Here is a 26769-nt window from a genome sequence, read left to right on the forward strand (position 1 = left end):
GCGGAATCCCACATGGCTCCCTGCCAGTGGCTTGAAAAATGTACTGGAGACTAGTAGATGGTATAATGGTTATGTCACTGGATTCCCACATAGTTGACAGCATTTCAAGTTCCAAACCTGGAGGCATAAAACTCAAGCCAGGAGGGGCAAGCAGGAGGCGTGGTCGTTAAGGATGCTAGGCTACCACATGGCTAACTACAGTTCAAGTCCCGGACCTGGCATCTTGGTTTTGCATGCTCTCTCTCTCTCACTCTGTCCCTTTTTGGATAAATAAAGTTAAATAAAATGATTATTTAAAAAAAAAAGAAACACTAACATCAGGTATGTGTGCATGCCCAAAATCCCAAGAGGAGAATAAAGGAGAAGGGGAGAAAGTAAGAAGGGATTGGGGCCTAGCCCTAGCCATCCCCTCTGGGGGCGGGGGGCGGGGCGTGATTTCTCACTTTCTATCTCTCAGTCTCTCTGGCAAGTGAACACACCCTATAGCAAAAATCTCTTAAAAAAAAAAAAAAGAAGAGAGAAAAGAAAAGCGCACCAGGATGCATGTACCTGTGTGTATGCCCAAAATCCCAACAAAAGAATGGAGAAGGGATTGTGGCGTGGCCATCCCCCCAGGGGGATATTTTCTCTCTTTCTGTCTGACTCCCTCTGGAGAGTATAGACACCCTACTGCAAATTTTTTTAAAACTTTTTTTTAAAAAAAATTGTACAATTCTCGAGACCAGCAAATGGCATGGTGGTTGAGGTGCTGGACTCCCACATGGCCAACTACGGTCAGAGTCCTAGACTTGGTAGCTTGCTTTGTCACTTTCCCTCTCTCTAGTCAAATTAAGATACTAATAATAATACATACAATTAAATATTTTTTTTTAAATTGTATAATTCTAAGTTTTGAATTTTTTTTTTTTTTTGAGAGGTTTTTGCTATAGGGTGCATGTGCTCGCGCTGAAAGACAGAGAGGCAGAAAGCAAGAAATCACCCCCCAGAGGGAATGACCATGCCACAATCCTTTCTCCACTCTCGGGATCTTGGGCACGTAAGCACACGCGCCCGGTGTGAATTTAAGCCACCGGGTACGGGCCTCAAACTGTGGTCGGCTACATGGGAGTCCATCAACATAGCCATTACACTAACTGCTGGTCCCAGTTTTGAATTTTTTAAGGATTTTTAAAAGGTTTGCATTTATTTACTCATTTCTTTCATGAGAAAGACACAGTGAAGAAGGGAGGAGAGGAGAGAAATAAACATTCTCAATAAGGTCTTACACCACAATTCCTTCTATAGCCTTCTAACTATCTCAGAACATGGCCACATGCATGTGTGCACACAGCATGTACAAGTCGACCAAGGAACCCAGTGCCAATCTTCCATATGGCCTCCAGCACTGCAATGTTACAAGACTGCTGCACCAAAACAGCTGGGCCAAAAAAATTTTTTTCTTTTTTTTTTTTCTTTTTGAATTCACTTTAAGAATCCTCAGTCATCCTCAAAGACTTTCTAAGTATTATAAGAAACTAAATAATGGTACTGATATTCATTGGAAGAGAATGAAATGAAATGGGCAAAAAATTAGTATAGACAAATAATTCTTTTGCCCAATAAAACTCAGAATTAAGCCACCAAATAAGACTATGAAGTCATCATTGTAGAAAAAAAAAATTTTTGGAGAGGTTTTTGCTATAGGGCACATGCACTCACTCGCCAGAGACAGAAAGCAAGAAATCACCCCCCAGGGGGATGGCCACACCTCAATCCCTTCCTTCTCCTCCATTCTCCTCTAGGAATCTTGGGCATGCACGCACATGCACCTGGCGTTGAGTTTAAGCCACTGGGTCCGGGACTCGAATCACAGTAGAATACATGGGAGTCCAGCGACATAGCCATTACACAAACTGCTGGTCTTGTCAATGTAGAAATTCTAAGAAAAATGCCAACAACCTACCCCATCTATAATTACTCCTCTTTCTCTGTCTCCCTTTTTTTCTTTTCAGTTTTAATTCCCTATTGTAGGGAACAGCCATGCTTAGGCAATGCTGCACAGTGGCCAAGTTAAAGGAAACTATGTTTCTGCCAGAGAAGGCCAGGTGGGGCTTATTTAGACCAAGGGCGGCAAGATAGTCCCCAGCCGCAGTTAATAATAGAAGATACCTAACTTTACCTTCCATTTCTCCCTTCCCCTGTTGCCCTATAAAAGAATAAACCTGGGAAAAGCTCGGGGCCGTGACATTCTCCATGAGAGGCGTCTGGTCCGCATGATCCCTGCTTTTCTCTACTTATTTGTCTGTCTGTATATTCTTTCCAAAATCCACCACAGCTCCCACTCAAAGGGGCAGAGGGATTTCCTCTCCCCTTTCTTGCCTAGCAGGTCTTGGCACCCTATTCTTACTCATGTCGTTTTATTAACTTACTGCCAGAGGGCGGGTATACTCACCAGAGAGAGGTGGACAGACAATACAGAGAGGAAACAATCCCCGATGGCATGAGGTCAAGCCACAATCCCTTCCCCGCCATTTTCCCATCTCATGAGGATTTGAGGCAGGTATGCACATATGTCTGGCATGTTTTTCAAGTTACTAGAGTCAGAATTCAAACTGCAGCTGGCCACATGAGACCTGGCTTCCTTAACCTCTCATACCAGCCTTTTAATATGCATTACTTCCCAGACCTCCCCCACTAAATTGCCTGGCTTTCTTTTCTTTTTATTTATTATTACTTTTTAATTTGCTATAGGGCACATGCACTCACCAGAGAGAGAGAGAGAGAGAGAGAGAGAGAGAGAGAGCAAGCTGCCAGGTCTGAGACTTGAACCAGTTAGCCATGTGGGAGTCTAGTGCCTTAACCACCATGCCATTTGCTGGAAGAGGCAATGTTTTCTTTTCTTTTTAAAGAGATTTTTGCCATAGGGCATGTACACTTGCCAGAGAGACAGAAAGCAAGAAAGCACACCCCAGGGGGATGGCCACACCACAACCCCTTCTTCTCCATTCTCCTCTTGGGATTTTGGGTACACACACATGTGCCCAGTGTATTTTAAGCTGCTGGGTCCGGAACTCAAACCGTGGTCCACTACATGGGAGTCCAGCAATGTAACCATTATGCCATCTGCTGGTCCCAAGGCACTATTTTCTTAAAAAATAATTTTATAATAATTTGAGCAGTCCAACATATCCCTGTATAGTCAAACTGAAGAAAGAAATCATTCATTACAAAATCATTAATCTAGAGTACTACATTAAGTGAACTCTTGTGTCTTCTACCTTATACAAAATAAAGCTTTTGAGGAAATAATGTTACATGTCTAGTTTTAAAGAAATACGTACTCTTCTAAAACACTTTGATTTTTCAGTGGTATTTAGGATATATACCAGGAAGTATGTCTTATAACTGAGACGCCTCCCCCCACACACACACACAGAGACCATGTGACAACTTGTATTACCCTCAAATTCAAATTGGAAACCCAAAGTATACGGAAATATCACACAAATTACCTGATACTACTTTCATCACTAGCACTCCTGAATCAGAACTTAGGCAACAGAATAATCATCTCTCAGGGACCAGCAGATGGCGTAATGGCTGAGTCACTGGACTCCCATGTAGTTCGAGTCCCAGACCCAGTGGCTTAAACTCATGCTGGGCATGTGTGCCTGCATACCCAAAATCCCAAGAGGAGAAGGGATTGTGGCATGGCCATTCCCCCTGGAGAGTGATTTCTTGCTTTCTGTCTGTCTCTGGTGAGTGCACGTGCCCTATAGCAAAAATCTCTCTTTCTAAAAAAAAAAATGCTTCCAAAAAAAAAAAAAAAAAAAAAAAAAAAAAAAAAACCCAGAAGAAAAGAAAATCACCTCTCAGATTGCTCAAGACCATTTTTTTAAAATCATGTTTTCCAATTTACTTCTAACTATAAGATTATAGATTATTTGTAAAAATATCTCATAGAATTACAGAATGGTAAAACACTGAAACTGGAAAAACTAGTACTTCAACCTTCAACTCTCAGCAACTTAAATCACTTGGAAAGTCTATTCAAAATTAACAGGTCCTATCACCATCTCTTGTATACCATTTTCCTATAGCATTTTGCAAAGAATTAGTTTAAAAGAATACAGCTTTTAAATGCTTAGTATTGAAATTCAGGGATATTCACACTCCCAATTTCCCTAAAAAAAACAATTCGATTCCCCAAAACTCAAATTCAAAAAAATAACAGAATCATTACAGCTTCAGTAAAGAAAAATATAGTTTATTTTAATCCAAAGTGTTATTTTTATTTATTAAACAAAGTGAAGATTATGCTATCATGGATACCATAAAGTTAGCTAATGTGAATTCAGAATGTATGCCTCAAAAAAGCATTTGTTTTTAAATTTTACCAAAGAGAGAGAGGCAACTTGCCAAAGAGAGACAGGGAGATGGAGAAAGGAGGAGAGGAAGAGGGAGAAATTCCCCTAAGGGAGTGTGGTCCTTTCTCCACCTTTTCTCCATCCTGTTGGGATTTGGGACATGTACACACAAGTGCCTGTCAGGTTTTTCAAGTCACTGGGGCCGAAATTCACACCACGCAGTTGGCTATGTGGGATCTCCCTCTTTTACTAGGTTACCAAACCAGATCCGTTTGTTTTTATTTAAATTTCTGACTTATATATAATCACTTTATATTTTTGTGAGCTACAGTATAGTTTTCCAAAGCATGCAGTTTTTGTTTGTTTGTAAGAAAGCTTATTTCTTCCATGACAGATGGAGAGGAAAAGAGAAAGAAATAGGCACTCCCAACTGGGTCTTCACACTATACCACACCCTATCCTTAGCCACCCCAGATTGTGGACACACTCCTCTGTGTATAGAGGGAAGCCCCAGGCTATGAACCTAGGACCTTCTCATGTCAGTCCAGTTGCATTACTACTGTGCTATCCTGTGCTCCTCAAAGAAGATCCTATGATCCTCAAAGATTTTTATATGTAATCTAGTTCAGTCTTTTCTCCACTCTGAGGATTTTAAGCGGACCAACCATGCTCTTTAAGTATGCAGGTTCTACACAAACCTTTACTCATCTGTTCCTTCAAAGATTCCTTAAAATGTTGACAGAAGAACTCAATCACAGTGGTGCAACTGGGAGGGTGCCACGCCATGGTAGCAGAGGTTTTACCTCATTGAGATCCTTCTGCCCCAGCCTTTCAGTTACACTGAGTCCACCCTATTTAGGGTGGGCCAGGAACTCTCACATGGATGACCACCATTTGAGTCTAGGACATGGTGGCTTGTTTTCTCTTTCTCTGCCTCTGGTGAGCACACACATCCTCTAGCAAATTTAAAACTACTACTGCCACTATTACTAAAAATTAGGTTGGGCCAGGAACTGAACTCAGGCCTCCTAAACAGGGTGGCCACAGTGTATGCACTTGTGGTTCTAGGTAACTGAAAGGCTGGGGCAGAAGGATCTTAATGAGGTAAAACCCTACCAAAAACGTTATTTCTTTCTCTTTTTCTCCCTCTCTCCCTCCCATGCTTTCTCATCATTAAAGAATACAATAAAAAAGCAGACAAAATATAAAGTATACTAGTTTCAATTCTTCACTGCCTTTGTTAATTAGAAATAGGAACCAAACATATTATATTACTGCATCCTCTATTTACATCTTCCTTGAAGGAGTTCGACTACTTTAAAGTTTATTTAATCTTTACAATTTGGATACAGCCTCAAAATAAGCAATCTAACAATATACTGCTTAGTAAATTTTAGGAGGTGATGAAACTACAACTAGAACCAAATCAATATGAACACACCAGGCGTGCACACAAGTGCCCAAGATCCAATGGGCTGGTGGACTGCAGGAAGCAGATCACAGTGTGACCAGAATCTTAGGAGCGGTGTGTTTATATGTCTCTTTCTCCTGCTCACATGCTCTATCAGTAATAAAAAAATTAAAGAAGGGGGGGGTTAGATGGCGGTACAGCAGTAATGCAATGCTCTGAGAGGCCTACCTATCTGAGAAGGTTCCAGGTTCACATCTGGAGACCTCCCTGAGGATGACAGGCATGCATGTGCTCCTGATCTAGGGCTGACTGAAGCTGGAGATAGATTGTGGTGCAAACACTGTTGGGGGTCCCTGTCTCTCTTTCTCACTCAAAAGAAACTAAAAAATAAAATATAAAAACTCATCTAACTCAATAGTTTTTATTAGTAGTAGTATTTTTAAATTTGCTATAGTAGGGACCAGCGGGTGGCATGGTGGTTAAGGCGCTGGACACTCCCACATGGCTGACCGGGGTTCGAGTCCTGGATCTGGTGGCTTGCTTTTCTCACTTCCTCTCTCTCTCACTCTCACCCTCTGTCTCTCTCTGGTCAAATTAAAAAAAGAAATCAATGAATGAATAAATAAAAAATAAAATAAAATAATTATTAAAAAAATTTTTTTTAATTTGCTATAGGACACGTGTGCTCACCAGAGACAGAGAGAAAAAGAGAAAACAAGCCACCATGTCCTGGGCTCAAAGGGTGGGCGGCCATGTGAGAGTCCAAGGCCTTAACTAGCACGCCACCTGATGGCCTCATGGCTGAATACTTTAAACAGAATTTTTAAATCATTTTTTAAAATTTTTATTTATTTCTTCCATGAGCAAGACAGGAGGCCCAATGGATCTCAACGCCACAATCCACCTCCATCTTCAACCAGCTCCAGATCATTGGTACACATGTGCCTGATGTACTGAGGGAGGCCCCCAAACATAAACCCTCCATGTGGGCAGCCTCACAGAGCATTGCATTTTACCAATGTGTCACTATCTGGCCTCTAACTGGGAGAATTTAGTAGCACATAAATTTTATCTCAATAAAAATGTTTAAAGAATGAAGCATCAAAAGAATGAGAAAACAAATCACAGATAGGAAATTATAGACAAAAAAAGTATTGGAAAAAGAATTACTATTCAAAATATACAAAGAACTCGTAAAATTCAATGATAAGAAAATGAACAATCCAATTTAAAAATGGGCAAAAGATGAGCCAGTTAGTGGTGTGGTTGTTAAGACGGCTAGATCTCACTGAGTCCCAGATCCAGTGGTTTGAAAACTACGCAGGCCGAGTGTGCATGTGTACCCATCCAAATTCTGACAGAGGACTGGAGGAAAAGGGACTATGGAATGGTCATCCTCCCTGAGGAGTGATTTCTCACCCCCTTCATTCTCGTCTCTCTCCCAGCGAGTGCACACACCCTACAGCAAAACTTAAATAAATGAGAATTTTTTTAAATGGGAAAAAGATGTAACAGACATCTCACCAAAGTAGACAGATGACAAACATATGAAAAGAATTCAACATAGCGTGTCCTTAGAGAACTGCAACTATACACCTAATAGAACAGCCAAAATCCAAACATTGATCATACTAAATGCTGGAAAGGATGGGAAGCAATTAGAATTCTCATTCACTGCTGGTGAGAATACAAAACGGAATATACTTTACTTTTTTTTTTTTTTTTTCTGAGAGGTTTTTCTATAGGGAGCAAGCTCTCGCCAGAAAGACAGAGAGAAAGCAAGAAATCACCCGCCAAGGGGGATGGCCACACCACAATCACTTCTCCTCCATTCTTCTCTTGGGATCTTGGGTGTGTCCACATGCACACGCCCAGTGTGAGTTTAAGCCACTGAGTCCAGGACTCAAACTACGGTTGACTACATGGGAGTCCAGCGACATAGCCATTATGCCAACTGCTGGTCCCCCAAGTGGAATATACTTTAAAGGACAATTTGGCAATTTCTTCTAAAACTGAACATACTCTTATCAGCAGTTGCACTCCTTGGTATTTACTAACTTTCTTTGGTATTACTGAAAATTTAGTCCACAACAAAAACCTATACACAAATGTTTATAGCAGCCTTAATAATAATTGCCAAAACTTGGAAGCAACAAAATATCCTTCAGTAGGCAAATGGATAAACTAAGCTACAGCGGATGGCATAATGGTTATGTTGCTGGACTCCCAGGTAGTCAAAAGCGGTTTGAGTCCCGGACCCAGTGGCTTACAACTCATGCTGGGCGCATGTGTGTCCAAGATCCTGAGAAAAGAAAAGAGGAGAGGGGATTGTGGTGTGGTCATCCCCCCCGGGGGTGATTTCTCACTTTCTGTCACTCTGGTGAGCACATGAGCCATATAGCAAAAATATCAAAACACTGTAAGAGGGACCAGCAGTTAGCGTAATGGCTATGTCACTGGACTCCCATGTAGTCGACTGTGGTTCGAGTCCCGGACCTGGTGGCTTAAACTCACACCAGGCGCGTGTGCATGCGTGCCCCAAGATCCCGAGAGGAGAATGGAGAAGGGATTGCGGCGTGACCATCCCCCCTGGGGGGTGATTTCTCGCTTTCTGTCTCTCTGTCTCTCTCTTTCTGGCGAGTGCACATGCCTTGTAGCAAAAACCTCTCTAAAAACAAAAACAAAAACACTGTAAGATATAAAAGAACCTTAAATGGATATTACTAAGTGAAAGAAGTCAATCTAAAAAGGCTACATATGGTATGAGTCCAACTATAGGACATTCCAGAACAGACAAAACCATGGAAGCAATAAAAAGATCAGTGGTTTCCAAAGAGAGGAGGAGAGAAAAACTGGCAGGGCACAGAGGATTTTTATGGCACTGAAACTATTCTGCACGATACTGCAATGGTGGATATGAGACACTACACATTTGTCAAAACCCACAAAGTGTACAACACAAAGTGAACCCTAATGTAAACTTTGGATAATGATTTGTCAATATTGGTTTATGGATTGCTACAAATGTGCCACTCTAGTGTAAGACACTGACAGTCGGGGTTGGGAGGGTACAGTAGGATGTGCATGTGTAAGATCAAGGAGCATATGGGAACTCCTGCACTTTCTGTTCAATTTTGCCGTGAACCTAAAACTGATCTAAGAAATAGCATCTAGTTTTTTAAAAAAGACTAAAATAAAATAAGCAGATTATATACCAGGATCAAGTGGAGTTTGATTCCAGCAATGCAAGTTTGCCTTAACATCTAAAAAAAAAATCTATTAATAATCAATACTCTTTCATGATTAAAAAAAAAACACGCAATGAATTTTTAATTTTTTCAACCTGACAAAGGGCATCTTTGAAAATCACAGTTAACAAATTTAGTAATGAAAGACTGAATGCCTCTCAAGATGAAGAGCAAACAGCACTGTTTGCTCTTGCCCCTCAAATTTGACGTTATTTCTAGGTTCTTAGGGAAAGCAGGCAAGAAAAGGAAATTAAAGTCATCCTTATTGGAAAGGACAAAGTAAAATTCTCTCTCTTGGAAGATGGCATGATCTGCCTTTTGCTTCATTGCCCCGCTGAAAGCAGGATGGGTCAGCAGCAGCTCTACTGGAGCCACCCACGAAAATTCAGCCAGGGCTCTCGCTCTTGCCACGTGTGCTCCAACCAGCACAGTCTGATCCAGAAATACGGCCTCAACATGTGCCGTCAGTGTTTCCATCAGTACGCAAAGGACATAGGCTTTATCAAGTTGGACTAAATGATCTTCCTTGAATGGATTGTCCAAGATATAAACCCAGTGAAAGAAATCATGCTGGCTATTTGTATATAAAATAAAATAAAATAAATAAAACCCTTCAAAAAAAAAAAAAGATGGCATGATCTTACACATAAAAAATACTAAGAAATATACTAGAAAACTATTAGAACTAATAAAATGAGTTTGGTCAGGTTACAGGGTACAAGATCAATATACAAAAATTTATTAATTAAGAAAATAACTCCAATTATAATATAAACAACGAAATACCTAGAAATACATTTAATAAGAACTATAAAACATAATCTGAAAACTACAAAACTGTTAAATTAGATCTAAATAAACAGAAAAACATTCCATTTCCATGATTTGAGGACATAAAATTATTGAGATAGCAATATACTCCAAACAGAGGTATACATTTAATGTAAATCCTTAACAAAATCCTATTTGTTTTTTCTTTTCCGGAAATCGACAAATTGATTCTAAATTCAGATAAAAAAGTCAAGAAACCTGGAAGAGCCAAAACAATCTTTAAAAAAAGAAAACACAAACAAAGTTAAGGTCAGCAGGTGGCATGGCAGTTGAGGCACTGGACTCCCTTGTGGCCAATTGAGGTTCAAGTCCCAGACCTTGCGACTCTCTTTCTCACTTTCTCTTTCTTGCTCATATGCCCTGTAGCAAATTAAACAATAATGAATAAATAAAATAAAATATATAATTCTTTTTAAAAAGAACAAAGTTAGAAGACTCACATTTCCCTATTTTGTAATTAACCACTACAAAGTTATGGTTTAAAAAAAAAGTGTGGCACTACCATAAGGGCAGATTTATAGATTAATATAACAGAATTACTGACCAAAAATAAACTTTTACATTTATAGTCCATTGATTTTTTTCACAAGGATGCCAAGGCCATTCAATTGGGATAGAATGGTCTTTTTAACAAATGGTGATGGGACAACTGGATATCCATCCAATAAAGAATAAAGCTGGATTCCCACCTCACATGATACACCATGATACCAAAAGCAAAAGCGAATTAGACTGTCAAGATTTAAAACTTTTATGCTTCAAAGGACCATCAAGAAAGTAAGCAGATATTTTTCTACAACCTTTCAGTACCACTGTAATGGTGCATATGAATGTCCTGGCTAACGCTCTCAAGAGCATCAACAGTGCCTAAAAGAGGCAAATGTCAGATTCTTATTAAGCTATGCTCCAAAGTCATTGTCCAGCTTCTAATGATGATGATGAAACATGATTATGCTAGCAAATTTGAAATCATCAATGATCGCAGAACTGGGAAAATTGTTATAACCTTCATAGGCTCTTTCTCTCTAAGATTATAAAAATAGTTATCAATATTTTCTTATTTTTTGGCTTTGTGTTCTACATATAAATTTTTAATAAGCTTGGACTTTCTTTCTGTACATGATAAATACAGATCTAACTAGGGAACCAGCAGTTAGCGTGATGGCTATGTCGCTGGACTCTCACGTTGTTGACCACGGTTCGCGTCCCGGACCCGGTGGCTTAAAACTCACGCCGGGCGCGTGTGTCTGCGTGCCCAAGATCCCGAGAGGAGATTGGAGGAGAAGGGATTGCGGCATGACCATCCCCCCCTGGGGGGTGATTTCTCGCTTTCTGTCTCTATGTCTCTATCTGTCTGGCAAGCGCACGCACCCTATAGCGAAAAAACCTCTCCAAAAAAAAATAATAATAATAGAGATCTAACTTCATCCCTCCCTACTGTTAACTAAATATCCCAATAAAGGTACAAAATAAACCAGCAGAATACTAGACCTGGTTTATACTGACCACGAGAAACTTAAATTTTCTGGAATTTTGTAAAGTGACTATGAAACACAGTCATAAAAAACCTTTATTACAGGGGCTAGCAGGTAGCATGGTGGTTAAGGTGCTGGACCCCCACATGGCTGACCATGTTGAAGTCCTGGACTTAGCATGCTTTCTCACTCCTGAGTGCATGTGACCTATAGCAAATGTTAAAAATAACATTAATAGGGGCTGGAGGTGGCATGATGGTTAAGGCACTGAACTCCCACATGCTGGTTTAAGTCCTGGACCTGGTAGCTTGCTCTTTCATTTACGCTTTCTCTCTCTCTCTCTCTCTCTCTCTCTCTCTCTGGTCAAATTAAAAAAAATAATAACAAATAAAATTAAATAAATGAACAATCCTTTAAAAACAATATGAAATAATTCTAAAAAAAAAAAAAAAAAAAAACTATTTTGGTAAATGGAAAAAGGCATGGGGGTTAAGGGGTGCTGGACCTCCACATGGCTGATCATGGTTCAAGTCCCAGACCTGGCGGCTTGCTTCCTCACTTTTCTTTTCTCCTCCCCTCTCTCCCTCTCCCTCTCCCTCTCTTACACACACACACCCATACTCTCTCACCCTTTCCCTCTCTGGCCAATTAAAATAAATAAAATAATTCTTAAATAAAAAAACTGTATTACATAAACTTACACTGAAATAAATCACTTAAAACAAAGATAATAAATACTCTGAAATCGTCACTCCCTAATTATTTTGATTTGTGCTCTTAAGGTGATTTAACATCTGTTTTATCTCTATGATGAAATACCACATCCAATGGTGTGCTACTGTGTATCTTCTTCCAATTCAGCGTTTAGTGACACTTATAGCTTAAAACTTGCCATTGTAGGGGCATGGTGGTTAAGGTGCTGGACTCCCACATGGTCAACTATGGTTCAAGTCCTGGATCTGGTGGCTTGTTTCCTCTTTCTCTCTCTCTCTCTCTGGTCAAATTGAAGAATAATAATAAATAAATAAAATTAAATAAATAATTATAAAAAAAAAACAACCCTGGCAATGGTACAGAAATCAGCAAGCCACAGGAATAAGCCATTCTTTCCTAATTTTAAAGAAGATCTGTAGCACATATGAAATGGCCACTTACTCTTACCTTTATAAAACAGGAGCTTAAAACTAAATATTTGTGTGTGTGTGTGTGTGTATGTGTGTGTGTGCATGCACACACATGCATGCGCTAGCATTACAGACTGCTTTAGCATGTTTTGATGTATGAGATGACTGGACAGTTTCCATTAACTGCGTCTCTCAATATTTTTTTAACTTGAGATTTCAGCACTGCTTCAAAAAGTATATTTGTGCTAAACAATTCAACACCACTCCTAACTTCATGTAGGTTATAGAAAATAGTATTAAAAAACAACTATTTCTTTCCAAAATAAAGGAATATTTCTGGAGTGGTTGGTTACTATATATACTATTTTTAGATTAGGTCTTTTATTCTTTAAAGACACCCAAACACAAGAAAACAACATGAGATTGTCTCAAGTACTCTCTCATAAAAATTCCTCCATTGAATGAGAAAGTCAGAATCTTGAAATATATAATGACAAGAGTCAGTGACAATACTCTTCTTTGAGAGTCACTACTACATACAAACTTCCCTTTAGAAACTTTCAACCCAACACCACCAAAAACAAGCACCCAGCTCAGGACATGTTAGGCTCTGGAGAGCAAAAGAGACATGATGCCAGCTTGTGACACTCTTATCATTCTTAGCACATCAGTGGTTAAAGAATGTGTCATAAGTGGTTATCTGCATTTATTTTCATTAGTATTGAGAAAGAAGGAAGAAAGAAGAAAGAGGGAGGGAGGAAGAATGAATAAAAGGAAGGATGGATGGAAGGCAGGAAGGAAGGAAGGAAGAAAGTTTTGATATTTTAAGAATGAGCATCTATTTTAAGAGGAAATGAAAATCAAGGTATTAAAAACTACTGCAGTTAGTTTACCCACCCAGAGAGACAGGCTGACACACACACAAACACACGCGCGTACACACACAAACACACGCGCGTGCACACACACACACGCACGCACACACACACACAGAGTTGGTGACTATATAAATATTATGTTGGTGACTAGATCTTCAGCTCCTACACCAGTTAAACATTATAGGGTCCTATGTGAATGCCTTCCCTGCTGAGGTACTTTAAGAAATCAGTCACTTACTTGCAGTCACTGATACCAACTGTATCAAGTAAACCAGTAACCACTGTCTATATATTTCCTTACTGTCACAAGTCATTTAGATTTGAACTCTAGCTGCTTCATTCTATGTTTATATTAGAAAACCATGTAATAGAGTAGCTGAGTTGACTCGACAGAACCAATTTTTGTGCCTAAACCAAAAGAATTCACTTTTAAAACCTTGCTAGTCGGTCGATCTCTAGTAAACAGAGTCTGTCATACTGTAACCTAGAGAACCCATACAGCAGCTACCCTTTCCACACATACAGCTGTGGTTGATATACACGGTGATGATTTCAGCCATTTCCAATCATTAACTAATATTTGAGATTTTAGCATCTATTTCCGAGGGCTCTGCACTATATATAGAAATAATCATTACCCTTTGGGAAACAATGGCTCATTTACTGAAAATGAGTTTAACAAAGGAATTATTTGGTACTGAAAAATACAGAGCAGTGAATTGGGTGACACAAATCACAGCATCATCAGTTCATGTGACCGTATCAGGGTGATTTACTTTAAAAAAAAATGGCAGTAATTTAAAATTTAGCTTCAGCAATGTAATATCCTCAATCATAGAATTATAAAACCAGATCTAAGGATTCTTATTTTAAAAATGTCTCCTTAACTCCCAACCAGAGATAAATTCCACAAAAAAAGAAAAACTTTGCAGAATGGAATATTTCCATTCTGCCTAAAGCTTAGTTTTGACTGGTACATGTTTCAGTTACACATTTGATTCACACTGAATTTTGTTTTAAGTATTAAGAGAATAAATAGCATTCCAAAACTGTCACAAGCTTTTAAAGCTTCCAGTTCCTTCTCCAGTTGGAGTGCTTACAAAACTTATTACATGGAACAGTGAGTTGATGCAGTGACCATAAATTTCGTAACATTGTAAGCCTAAATTTAATCGAAACCCAATCTCAGCAAGTTCAGCAGAAATAGCTTCAAAGTAGATAAGGCAAAGGAAAAAAAAATGCTAATCTAGAAGATACATGGATATATCACTACACAATTCTTTCAAATTTTCTGATATTTAAAATTTTCAAGATGTAAAGGAGGTAGACAATAACAGTTAACTGTATAAACAACACAGTGAATCTGAAAAAGCTGAGTTCTTCACTGAAAACCTTGCAATTTATGACTTAAGTCAGAAATCTTGAGAGTCTCTGGCACATACAAAATAACCAACAAGAGTATTATAAATAGTCTTTGGGGTTTTATCAAATGCATTGTTTTTTATTTCATTTACAGGGGCTCTTTTAAAATTTATTTTGTTCTGCTTTTGTAAGAAAAATTCCTACATTTTCAATGGGAATTAAATTTGACAGGTACAATATTACTAGTAAAGCAGCAAAAGAGCAAAGGTTTTTGGCTCAGCCCCCAAACAGCTGTGACCTTGAACAAATCTCTTAGCTTCTCTGGATCTCACTTTTTCCCTTTATAAAATGAGGTTGTTACACTAGATGCATTCTTTTTTTAAAATTTAACTATTTATTTATGTGTGTATTTAATTTGATCAGAGAGGGACAGACTGAGAGAAAGAGAGAGAGAGAGAGAGAGAGAGAGAGAGGGATAGTGAGAAAGCAAACCACTAGATCCAGGACTTGAACCGGAGTTGGCCATGTGGGAATCTAGCACCCTTAACCACCATACCAGTTGCGTGCCCCTAGACTAAATGCCTTCTTTTTCTTTTTTTTATTTTGAATTATTTTATTTAACTTTATTTATTTATTTTAATTTGACCAGGGAGGGGCAGAATAAGAGAGAGAGAGAGGGAAAGTGAGAAAACAAGCCACGGGGTCCAAGACTTGAATCACGGTTGGCCATGTGGGAGCCCAGTGCCCTTAATCACCACTCCACTTGCTGGCCCCAAGACTAGATGCATTCTAAAGCATCTTCCAACTTCGTAATTCTTTTCCAGTATGACTCTAGGCTTATAAGAATGAAAAAGCCCTCAAAATAAATGGCCCAAACCTATCTTTGTAATGTTAGAAACAAACAGGACTACAAAATTGTAGTAAATATACAGGATAATCACAATCCTAACTTTTAATATTACAAACACACACACACACATCACATACACACACTCTCCAGATAAAAGACTTGAAAGTGGGGCTAGATGGTGGCATAGTAGTTACATTGCTGGACTGCAACATGGCCAACTGTGGTTCGAGTACCAGGCCTGGTGGCTTGAAAATCATGCCAGGTGGAAGCCAGCAGTTAGCATAATGGCTATGTCACTGGATTCCCACATAGTCGACCGCAGTTCACATCCCGGACCCGGTGGCTTAGAACTCATATGGGAAGTTCCCAGGTTTGCATCCTGAGGCTTCCCAGTACATGGCAGGTACACACAGATACATGCCCATTATGCAAGCTGGTTGAGGCAGTGTGAAGACCTACTGGGGGAGTCTATTTCTTTTTATGTGTGCGTGTGTCTATGTCTGTGCATCTTTCGCTCTCTCAGGGAAGAAGTAAACAAACTTAAAGGGAGCAAGTTAGAGAAAGACTCATAAATAATATGCCAAAATGCTATCAGTGGTTATCACTTTAATAATGAGTCTTTTTTTTTTTAATAATAGAGATTTTTGCTATATGGCGTGTGCACTTGCTAGAGAGACAGAAAATAAGAAATCACCCCCCACAGGTGATGGTCACACTGCAATCCCTTCTCCTCCATTCTCTTCTTGGGATTTTTGGGCATGCATGCACACACGCCTAGCACGAGTTTCAAGCTGCTGGGTCTGGGATGTGAACCACAGTCAGTCATGTGGGAGTCCAGCACCGTAATCATTATGCCATCTGCTGGTCTCAGGAAAGAGAGACTTATTTTTTTGTTCTTTTTTTTGAGAGACTTGTGCTATAGGGCACATGTGTTCACCAGAGACATAGAGACAGACAGAGAGAAAGCAACAAATCACGCCCCCCTCGCTGCAATCCCTCTTCTCCATTCTCTTCTCAGGATTTTAGGCATGCACACACATGTACTCAGTATGAGTTTTAAGCTGCCAGGTGCAGGACTCAAACCACATCCAAATATGTGGCAGTCCAGTGATGTGACCATTATGCCATCTGCTGGTCCCGAAAGAGGGGTTTAAACAGATTCTCCTTTTATAGGATAAAGGATATTTTACATTTGGAAAACACTCTAGAATTTGAAAGGATTTTCAGAAACAGTTGGAGTTAATCAGAAAAAAAAAACTAATAAAGTTGCGTACCTGATACCTGTCAAAATTATATAAAAGTTGTTATTTTCCCTAAGTAAGTTTTCAGACGGCGCTTTGTTTAAAAAACTACACTGAAACGGGCAATAATAATTATAACTAACATACATTTGTATGTATAGTTCTAAGATTATATATATGTATATATATGTGTATATGTATATATATATGTGTATATGTACACACACTAACTCATTTAATCTTCACAACCCTAGTATTACCAAATAAATGTACTATACAGACTTAACTACCAGGTCATCAGAAAAGTCATGACATTTTTTTTCTACGCAAAAGAGCATTATGACTTTTCAGATGACCCAATACTAAACCAGAGAGTTCCTTTGCACTTGAATATTGTACTCCCAAAGTCTTAACTGCTCTTGTTCTGGAATTTCTTCTAAACTACTTTTTACTTAAACTGAAGAGAAATAATATATAAGCACAGGGATAAAAAAGACTGGCCAAAATTTTCACCAGTTTAAAATTATTATTAATTTCCAAGTCATTCTTTCAAAACTACAAGAAGTATAATTTAATCTCCATACACATCACTAAGTGAATAATATTATAACATCTGATGAATTAAGTACAATTTATTTCCAATTTTATTATTTTTTTGAAGATTTCATTTAACTTTATTTATTTATTTTAATTTGACCAGAGAGAGAGAGAGAGAGAGAGAGAGAGAGAGAGAAAGCAAGCTGCCAGATCCAGGACTCGGACTCGATCTGCTGTTGGCCATGTGGGAGTCCAGTGCCCTTAACCACCATGCTGCCTGCCAGCCCCTAATTGCTAAGTTTAATATCAGAATGTTTTAATAAAGGGAGGTTGCTTAATTTTATCTATTTTTTTTTTTAGAGGAATTTTTGCTATAAGGTGTGTGTGCTTGCTGAAGAAACAGACAGAGACAGCAAGAAATCATTCCCTGGGAGGGGATGGCCATGCCACAATCTTTTCTTCTCCATTCTCTTCTGGGGATCTTGGGCACGCACGCACATGTGCCTGGTGCAAGTTTAAGCCGCCAGGTCTGGGTCTTGAACTGTGGTTGACTACATGGAAGTCCAGCAATGTAACCATTATGACATCTGCTGGTCCTTATGAAAGGTGCTTTATTTTTAAAGTATATTTACTTAGTCCATGAGTGAAAGAGAGAGATACAACAATTCCCACGAGGGTCTTGACACCACCATCCAGCCCCCATTTCAGCCAGCCCAGATCATGGGCACATGTGCATCCAGTGCACTCAGGACAATCTCAGGACTAAAACTTAAAACCCTTTTATGTGGGTCGACCTTGAAGAACACTTCATTTTACCTCTGTGCCACTGTCCAGCCTAGTAAGATGCTTCACTGATATGTGTCCTCATGAATCTTCTTGAAAGACCCCCTAAAACTAATTGTTAAGTTTCTAAAATTTCTATTTTTTAAGAATTATTTTAGTTTATTTATTTATTTTTAATTTGACCAGAGAGGGACAGAATACAGAGAAAGAGAGACAAAGTGAGAAAGCAAGCCACCAGGTTCAGGACTCGAACCATGGTTGGCCATGTGGGAGTGCAGTGCCCTTAACTACCATGCCACCTGCTGGCCCCTAAAATTTCTATTTTTACTGAAATGATGTTTTAAACTGTATTTTAATTAATTAGTTTGAATTTTTAAATGAATACTCAACTGGGCAAGCTGGAAGTGTGGTAGTTTAGGTGGCTGGATCTCACATAGCTGAGTTTGTGGTTCTAGTCTCAGACCTGGTAGTTTGAGAAACACACCAGGCCTGTGTATGTGCATGCCCAAAATTTCAAGAGGAGAATGGAAGAGAAGGGGGTTGCAGTGTGGCTAACCCCTGGGTGTGATTTCTCACTCCCCACCCCCCTCTCAGAGAAGTTCACATGTCATATAGCAAAAAAAAAAAAAAAAAAGTTTACTTTGAACACTGGCTGTACTACACACTCAGTTAACTTCACAATAACATCAACTACTAAAACCTGAAAAACCTAGGAAAATGAACAGAGGATGCCAACCAATTAAACATGTTTGAAGGTTCTCACATAATTCTCTGAGGCAATTCAAACCTAAACCAAGTATACATATGGCCCTCTTTCTGCTCAGTACCTACATTCCTTGCCATTTTTATGGCTTTTGGATTACTTTTAACAAAGAAAAAATTTCCAGCCATGTTTGAGTAAATACAGAAATCAATAGTTTACTATTTTTATATATTAGAAAAGAGAGGTAGGTGGAGAAATGGAAAAAAAAAAAATCCTTTGCACCAGGCTGCCTGTTAACTTAGATGCGCAATGAGACAATCACTCGATAATTGCACCCTTCGGGGACTTCTGTACTGGTAAGATAATACAGTGAAATAAAGTCACCTGGTTTATTTCAATTTACTTATACAATTTGCAAACCTGCAGTTCTCTGCCATGGAACATTAAGAAAATTAGCATGTAAAAACAAAAAAATCACCTGCTTATGTAAATTGGAAGATGATTTTTATCCATGGGGGGGGGCTGCAATCTGGGTCAAATGACTAATTTTATCTATTTGTTCAAATGTCTCTCTTCACCTTTTCTCTGAAGCTCAGAGCAAGAATTTTAGGTCTAGGGATAGATAACCAAAAGGTTTCTGTGTTGTCCATTCCCCTACAAGGAGTTTGCTGCCCGACACTACCAACCTCTATACTACTTAAATTGAAAACATGACTGAAAACTTAATCTGGTTTACAAAACCACAACACTGAGAGAGAAAGAAATCAAGAGTTATCTGCTCTAATTGGAAAGGAAAGCATATATGGCAAGGATCAAGTACCAATTTTTACTTTCTACTTTAGGCAAACAAGCTTCAGAAAAGAAAAGAAAAATACTCCAAGTAACTCAGCACAGACAACTTTTCAAAGAACACTATTCTGGTTCGTTCTACAAACACACCCAGTCCAAAATCTTCTGAGTCTGGCATAAGTTAGATGAATGTGTTATTTTAGTCATTAATGACTGCCTTCCCAGTATCCAAGGCTGGTTCTCATTCTTCTCACTTACTCATCCAGATACAGGTTGGGCCAGATTGCTCCAAAAGAAATCTTATCTCCATTGATGTGACCGATTTAGAAATGAGTATACAATCCAAAAAAAGGCCAAAGGTAGTCAGTAGTCACACGTGGCTACAGAGAACCTAAAATGTGACTAGTCCAAATTGAGACATGCTGTTTAAGTGTTAAGATACACAATGAATTTTATAGACTGAGCATAAGAATGTAAAATATCTCATTAGTAACTTTTATAGTGATTACATGCTGAAATAACAATATTTTAGGTATAGTGAGTTAAATAAAATGCACTATTAAAAATAATTTCACCAGTTTTCTTTTTCTTATTTTATAGTGGCTACTAGAAAATTTTAAATCACGTATGTGATTTTCATTACCTATCTAGCAGACAATTCTTCGGGTTTGCTTAGAGAGTCTGTAAAAGGACTATGTGGCACTTATAAAAGAGCTTTAAGAAGTCACTTTCCTTCTTTGGTCATTATGTGCTCAAACTGTTACCATTTTAAAGCTGTGTCAGCAGCCAGGTAGCAGCAACACAACTGGACCCATATGGTAAGGTCCTGGGTTCCTGTTCAAGGACCTTCTTGTGTACATTGTGCATGCGCATAATCTGGGCTGGTGGAGACTAGGGGTAAATCATAGCATGAAGATTGTGAGAGTGCTTGTCTTTTCTGTCTCTCTGTGTGTCTTTTCTCTCATGAAAGAAAAAACTTATTAAGAAAAAAAAAAATCACTGTCAAAAGCTCATTTTCCAGTAAATCCACCTACAAATTATTAAGTCTCCTATTCAAACTGAGAATTTAAAAAAGAGTTCTGGGGACCAAAATATGGTGTGATGATTCTGTCATTGGACTCCCATGTAGTAGACCACAGTTCAAGTCCCAGACAGAGCAGCTTGAAACACACCAGGCACATGAGCGTGCATGCCTCAAGTTCCAAGAGGAGAATGGAGGAGAAGGGATTGTGGCATGGCCATACCCCTTGGGGAGGGAGGTGATTTCTCGTTTTCCATCTCTCTTTCTCTCCAGTGAGTGCACACATCCTATGGCAAAAATCTCTCTTAAAAAAAAAAAAATTCCGAAAAATAATTTTTAAAAATCAACTCAAAAATTAACATAAGCACTGGCTCTCAAATTATCTTACCTGATTACTTGTCTAAAAGTAAAAAAAGACAAAAAACTGATTATTACATTTATATTTAAAAAAAAACTCTTCACATGTTTATGAAAACAAACAAGTCTATAACACAAAAAGAAGTAAAGTACTATCAGGAAAATAGTGGAATTAAATTGCTATATAGGAAAAAATTGCCCATTTGCAAATAGGCTCTCCTCCATAACTAAACCACAATAATTACACTTCTCTTCAATTAATCAGTAATAGAAAAAAAACAAGTCTCTTAAACAAAATGCACATTTAAAATCTGATCTCAAATCTGAAAATTCTGTAAAAGTAATCATACTGGAATAGGGTGACATTTATCGAATTCTTTTCTTAAATATTTTAAGCAGCTATTCAACATCTATAGTCATGAAAACAAAGTTGTGGGACCTGCAGGTGGCATAATGGCTATGTCACTGGACTCCCATGTAGTCGACCACAGTTTGAGTCCCAGACCCAGCGGCCTAAACTCGTGCTGGGTGCGTATGTGTGTCCAAGATCCAAAGAGAAGAATGGAGGAGAAGGCATTGCAACATGACCATCCCCCCTGGGGGGTGATTTCTCGCTTTCTGTCTCTCTGTCTCTCTGTCTTTCTGACAAGTACATACTCCCTATAGCAAAAACCTCTCCAAAGGAAAAAATAAATAAATAAATGAATAAATTTTTTTAAAAAAGAGAAAGTTGTCTTGTGGTCACTATTAAACTCTACTTACACAAAATTTAACTAACTTTACCAAGGTCACAGGATTGCTGGCAGCAAGGCTGAGACAAGAACCATGTCTCCTAACTACTACACTAGTACCCTATCACTTAAAAGAAAAAAATTCTGAGGCCAGCAGATGGACTCCCACATGGCCAACTGACCAGGGTTAGAGTACTAGACCTAGGGGCTTGCTTTCTCACCCCACCCCCCACACCCACCCTCCCTTTCCGGTCAAAATTAAAATACATACACAAATAAATAAATTAAAATAAAGTTAAAATAATTCTTATAAAAAATTCTTTCTAAGGCAATGGTACCATGAACATGATAAACATCAAGTTCTCTAATTAAACTAGAAATAAAAACTTAGGATTTGGAAAAGTTTTGTTAATAATAAAGCAAAATGCTACTAATACTTAAAGACATTTAGAATCAAACATATATATTAGAGAGAGGAAAAAACACACATACACAATCATTCTCTCAAATGATATCAATGATCTCTATTTGCTAAAATAACAATGACCTTTTCTCCATCCTCATTTTCTTTTATTTGCATCAAAGATCACTCCCATCCTCCTAACATTCTTCTGCCATATTTAGGTTGTCAATCACTGTGAACATATTTTCCTACCCTTTATTTCTACTTCCAGTAACTTCCATCTACAACTGATAACATCCACTAAGCCTACGCAGATCTCAGCTATCTCTACTCTCCTATTTACGTATCTTCTCACCACCATCAGAAAGGAAACCTGATGGAGTCTCTTACTTAAAAACTTCCAATAGCTACCATTAGCAGGATTTCAATCTCTTCTAGATACTTTCTTCCTAACCATTCCGCTCGTGAAACTTTAATACTATAAATATGCTGTGCATCTGTTTATGTACTGTATATATGCCTGTGTATTATTCATAAAATTTTTTTTGTTCCCCCATGTAAATAGTGTCTTAATTCTTCAGAATGACATCCCAATCTCTTTAAATTTAGCTCAAACTAGATTATATCCACTACTCCATGTATGACACTTTCACCAAATCTAACCCCAAGAACTTCTACTTGTGGGCTCATCCACCTAAAATGCCCTTTCCCACTGGCTGACTCTCACTTTTTTTTTTTTTTTGGAGAGGTTTTTCGCTATAGGGCGCGTGCGCTCGCCAGACAGACAGAGAGAGACATAGAGACAGAAAGCGAGAAATCACCCTCCAGGGGGGATGGTCACGCCACAATCCCTTCTCCTCCATTCTCCTCTCGGGATCTTGGGCGCACACGCGCACAGCATGAGTTCTAAGCCACCCAGTCCGGGACACGAACCGCGGTCGACTACATGGGAGTCCAGCGACATAGCCATTACACTAACTGCTGGTTCCCTCTCACTCTTAAAATTCAGACAAGGCATTATCTATTCTAGGAAGCATTCCTCAGAAATCCCTCCTCTATGCTCCCATTGTATTGAAGAACTGTCTCTACTGCTGCATTTATGGCACTGAATTATCATTATCCATTAACAAAACTATCTCCTTCACTAGACCATAATCTCCATTATTCACTATTATTTGGCACAATGCCTAGCAAACAATCAACACACAATAAATGGACACTGTAAAGAACAAGTGAATGTAATATATCCTTAAGTTTTTATTAAATGATTTCATATTTAGTTTAACTCTTGGTCAATGCTGTAGACTTCCTGAGTGTAGGGATGTGTCATTTTCCATACCATTCACTTGACTTTAAACACTATTAACACACACATCATGACTTAAACATCCCTATATCTCAGTATTAAACACAATTCAGTTACAGCAGAGACTGGCAAAATCATTTATAAAACTAAATATCCTCATTAAGTGCCTAGAAGAGTGCTAGTCTATAGTCAAATATTGACTAATAAGGGCCTGACGTGTCAATAGTTTTCACTGGCTGGTAGGAGGTATGATTCAATTAACCAAACTAATTCAAAACACACACATAAAACTGGGTTTGGGTAAAGAGCACTAATTGTCATCAAAAACAGATACAGAGATGTCTGACTATTAGAAATTCAATCTCAGCACAGTTCCTTTAGAAAAATCATCTTTTGGTTGGTCTCTGAGACCTGAAAGTTGACAACTTCTTTGCATCCCGGAGGCTACTCCTGGCGACTCTGCAGCCATCACCATGCTACAAAACGAATATATTGAATTACATCGTAAATGCTATGGATACCGTTCAGATTACCATGAGAAAAAAGAGAAAGAAGGAAAGTCAGAAGGCTCATGAATGTTCAAAGAAGGCAAAAAAGATGATTGGTCTGAAGGCTAAGCTCTATCATACACAGCACCATGCTGAGAAAATACAAATGCAAAAGACAATCAGATGCATGAAAAGAGGAACACCAAACAGAAGAATGATGCTCCACAAGGAGCAGTACCTGCCTACCTGTTGACAGAGAAGGACAGTCTCGAGCTAAAGTACTTACTTTCCAATATGATTAAACAAAACATAAAGAGAAAGGGGGAAAATGGAAGTCCCTCTACCCAAAGTTCGAGCCCAGGGAAAAAAACAAGTATTAAAAGTTATTCGAAAAGGAAAGAGAAAGGAGGAGGCATGGAAGAGGATGGTTACAAAAGTCTGCTTTGTTGGAGATGGCTTTAACTAGAAAACCGCCTAAATATGAAAGATTCATTAGGCCAATGGGCTTACCTTTCAAGAAGACCCACGTAACACATCCTGAACTGAAAGCCACCTTTTGCCTGCCAATACTCGGTGTAAAGACGAATCCCTCATCCCTACTATATACAACTTTGGGTGTTATAATCAAAGGTACTGTCATTGAGGTGAATGTGAGCGAGTTGGGGCTTGTGACACAAGGAGGCAAGGTTATTTGAGGGAAATACACCCAAGTTACCAACAATCCTGAAAATGATGAATGTATAAATGCTGTTTTACTGGTTTAATAGCAGTTGCATACAAATAACTCCTTGTAATTTTTGAAGATGATACACCAATCTAGAAAACCATCATGACTGATGTTTCTGAATATAGCCGGTCTCACATGTCTGCAGTCATCAAAAGATTATTTACTAAATTGTACAAAAACACTAAAGTGGCCTGGTTTTCCAAATTAAAAAAAAATAATAATCTTTTCATAATACCAGAGGTCCAGAATTTTTCTATTGTGTCTTAGCTAGGTGCCTTAGAACTACCCCACTAGGTCTATCAAGACTTGTCACATGAGCATTGACACGATTATTGCCTCAGGTACTCTGTGTGTATGGGGGGGGGCCCTCAAGCAACAACAGGATCAAACTGAGGTATTTTAGTTAAGAAAGCATTGTTGATCTACATTAGATGACCCAATCAACAAATAATTCACTGGAGTATTATAATGCACAAATCATAATTAAAATCCAAATATAATCATATAATGAAAGAAATTCTACCCAACAGCTTGTTTCCATTTATTGGTTATATGACCAAAAAAAAGTTTATTTGGCCTTGATAATTTCCATCAAAGAAGCCAAATCAGCATAATCAATTAATATACAGTACACGAATAGCTGATTCTTGAATTGCTAAAACATCAACAAATCTAGTAACTAAAAATAATAATAATAAAAAGGCTGGGACCAGCAGTTGGCGTTAATGGCTATGTCGCTGGACTCCCATGTAGTCGACCTTTTTTTTCTTTTCTCTTTTTTTTGAGAGAGGTTTTTATGCTATAGGGCGCGTGCGCTTGCCAGAAAGAGAGAGACAGAAAGACAGAAAGCGAGAAATCACCTCCCCCAGAGGGGATGGCCACGCTGCAATGCCTTCTGCTCCATTCCCCTCTCAGGATCTTGGGCATGCACACACACGTGCCTGGCGTGAGTTTAAGCCACTGGGTCCAGGATTCGAACCGCAGTCAGCTACATAGCCATTACACTAACTGCTGGTCCGCCTGTCTCTCTCTTTCTGGCAAGCGCACGCGTCCTACAGCAAAAATCTCTCAAAAAAAGAATGGCAATTGAATTACACAATACAGAAGTTAGTGAAAACTCTGACACTCCAAGTTGTGAAATCATAAACAGTTCAATACGCCATTAGAGGATTTTTTATATCAAGAAACAGCATCACTACACCTTTTTTTTTGGGGGGGGGGAGGTTTTGTCTATAGGGTACGTGCGCTCACCAGAAAGAAGAGAGAGACAGAGAGACAGAAAGTGAGAAATCATCCCCCGGGGGGATGGCCATGCCACCATCCCTTCTCCTCCATCCTCTTCTTGGATCTTGGGCACGCACACACACACACCTGGCGTGAGTTTAAGCCACCAGGTCTGGGACTCGAACCACGGTCAACTACATCGGAGTCCAGCGACATAGCCATTACGCTACCTGTTGGTCTATGTTTTGAAGGTAAAAACCCAGAAGTTAGATTCAAACATATATTCAGTTAATGCATTTTACAAATAGTCTCCTTCTGACATAGCACATGAAAGACAACTATATCTACCTCCATTTCTGTTTCAGAACACACCAGTGGTACTAATTGATAGCTAAAAATCATGGCATTTAATTTTGAGAGATGTTATTTTAAGTGTTTGAAAGAGTAATGTTTCTGAAATGTCTCCTTTTAATACAAACTATACGCCTTTCTTTTTCTAGGCTGAAATTAAATAGTATAAAATCAAATTCTCCTGAAAGATAACACAAGTTTCTTTTATTGTGCTATGATTATTTATTTATTTAAAATAACTTGGATTATTTTATCAGGAGCCTAAGTGCACAATGACATTCAATGTTACAGTCTATAGAGTTTCAATCACCCCAAAACCAGAGTAATATCATTAGATTATGTTACTTTTATCCTCTAACTCCCTGCCTTCTCCACTTTACGATCATGAACTGCAGTTTCTATTAATAAAAGTTTATTTGTAGTTAAAACTAACAATATAGGTTTCTACATTTCTAGTTTCACACGATTGCTTTGTTATGTCTAGAAGTGCAACCGTTTCCTTTTTATGGTGCAGGCTCTGCTTCTTCAAAGCTCTTTTTCACAAAGCAGGGCCCCCCCCCCCCCCACAACGCTCCACTCCCGT

At 38.7% G+C, this 26769-nt stretch overlaps 1 protein-coding gene and 1 pseudogene across 1 annotated transcript in view; one reads left to right on the plus strand and one right to left on the minus strand.

The window, feature by feature from the left end:
- Positions 1-26769, minus strand: part of NLK (nemo like kinase) — a gene marked incomplete in the record, with an annotated part of 196979 nt that overhangs the window by 163510 nt on the left and 6700 nt on the right.
- LOC106734091 (40S ribosomal protein S29 pseudogene) lies at positions 9336-9609 on the plus strand (annotated as a pseudogene).

The sequence above is a fragment of the Tupaia chinensis genome, unplaced genomic scaffold (genome assembly GCF_000334495.1).
Source record: "Tupaia chinensis unplaced genomic scaffold, TupChi_1.0 Scaffold148350_1, whole genome shotgun sequence".
NCBI classification, from domain to species: Eukaryota; Metazoa; Chordata; class Mammalia; order Scandentia; family Tupaiidae; genus Tupaia; species Tupaia belangeri.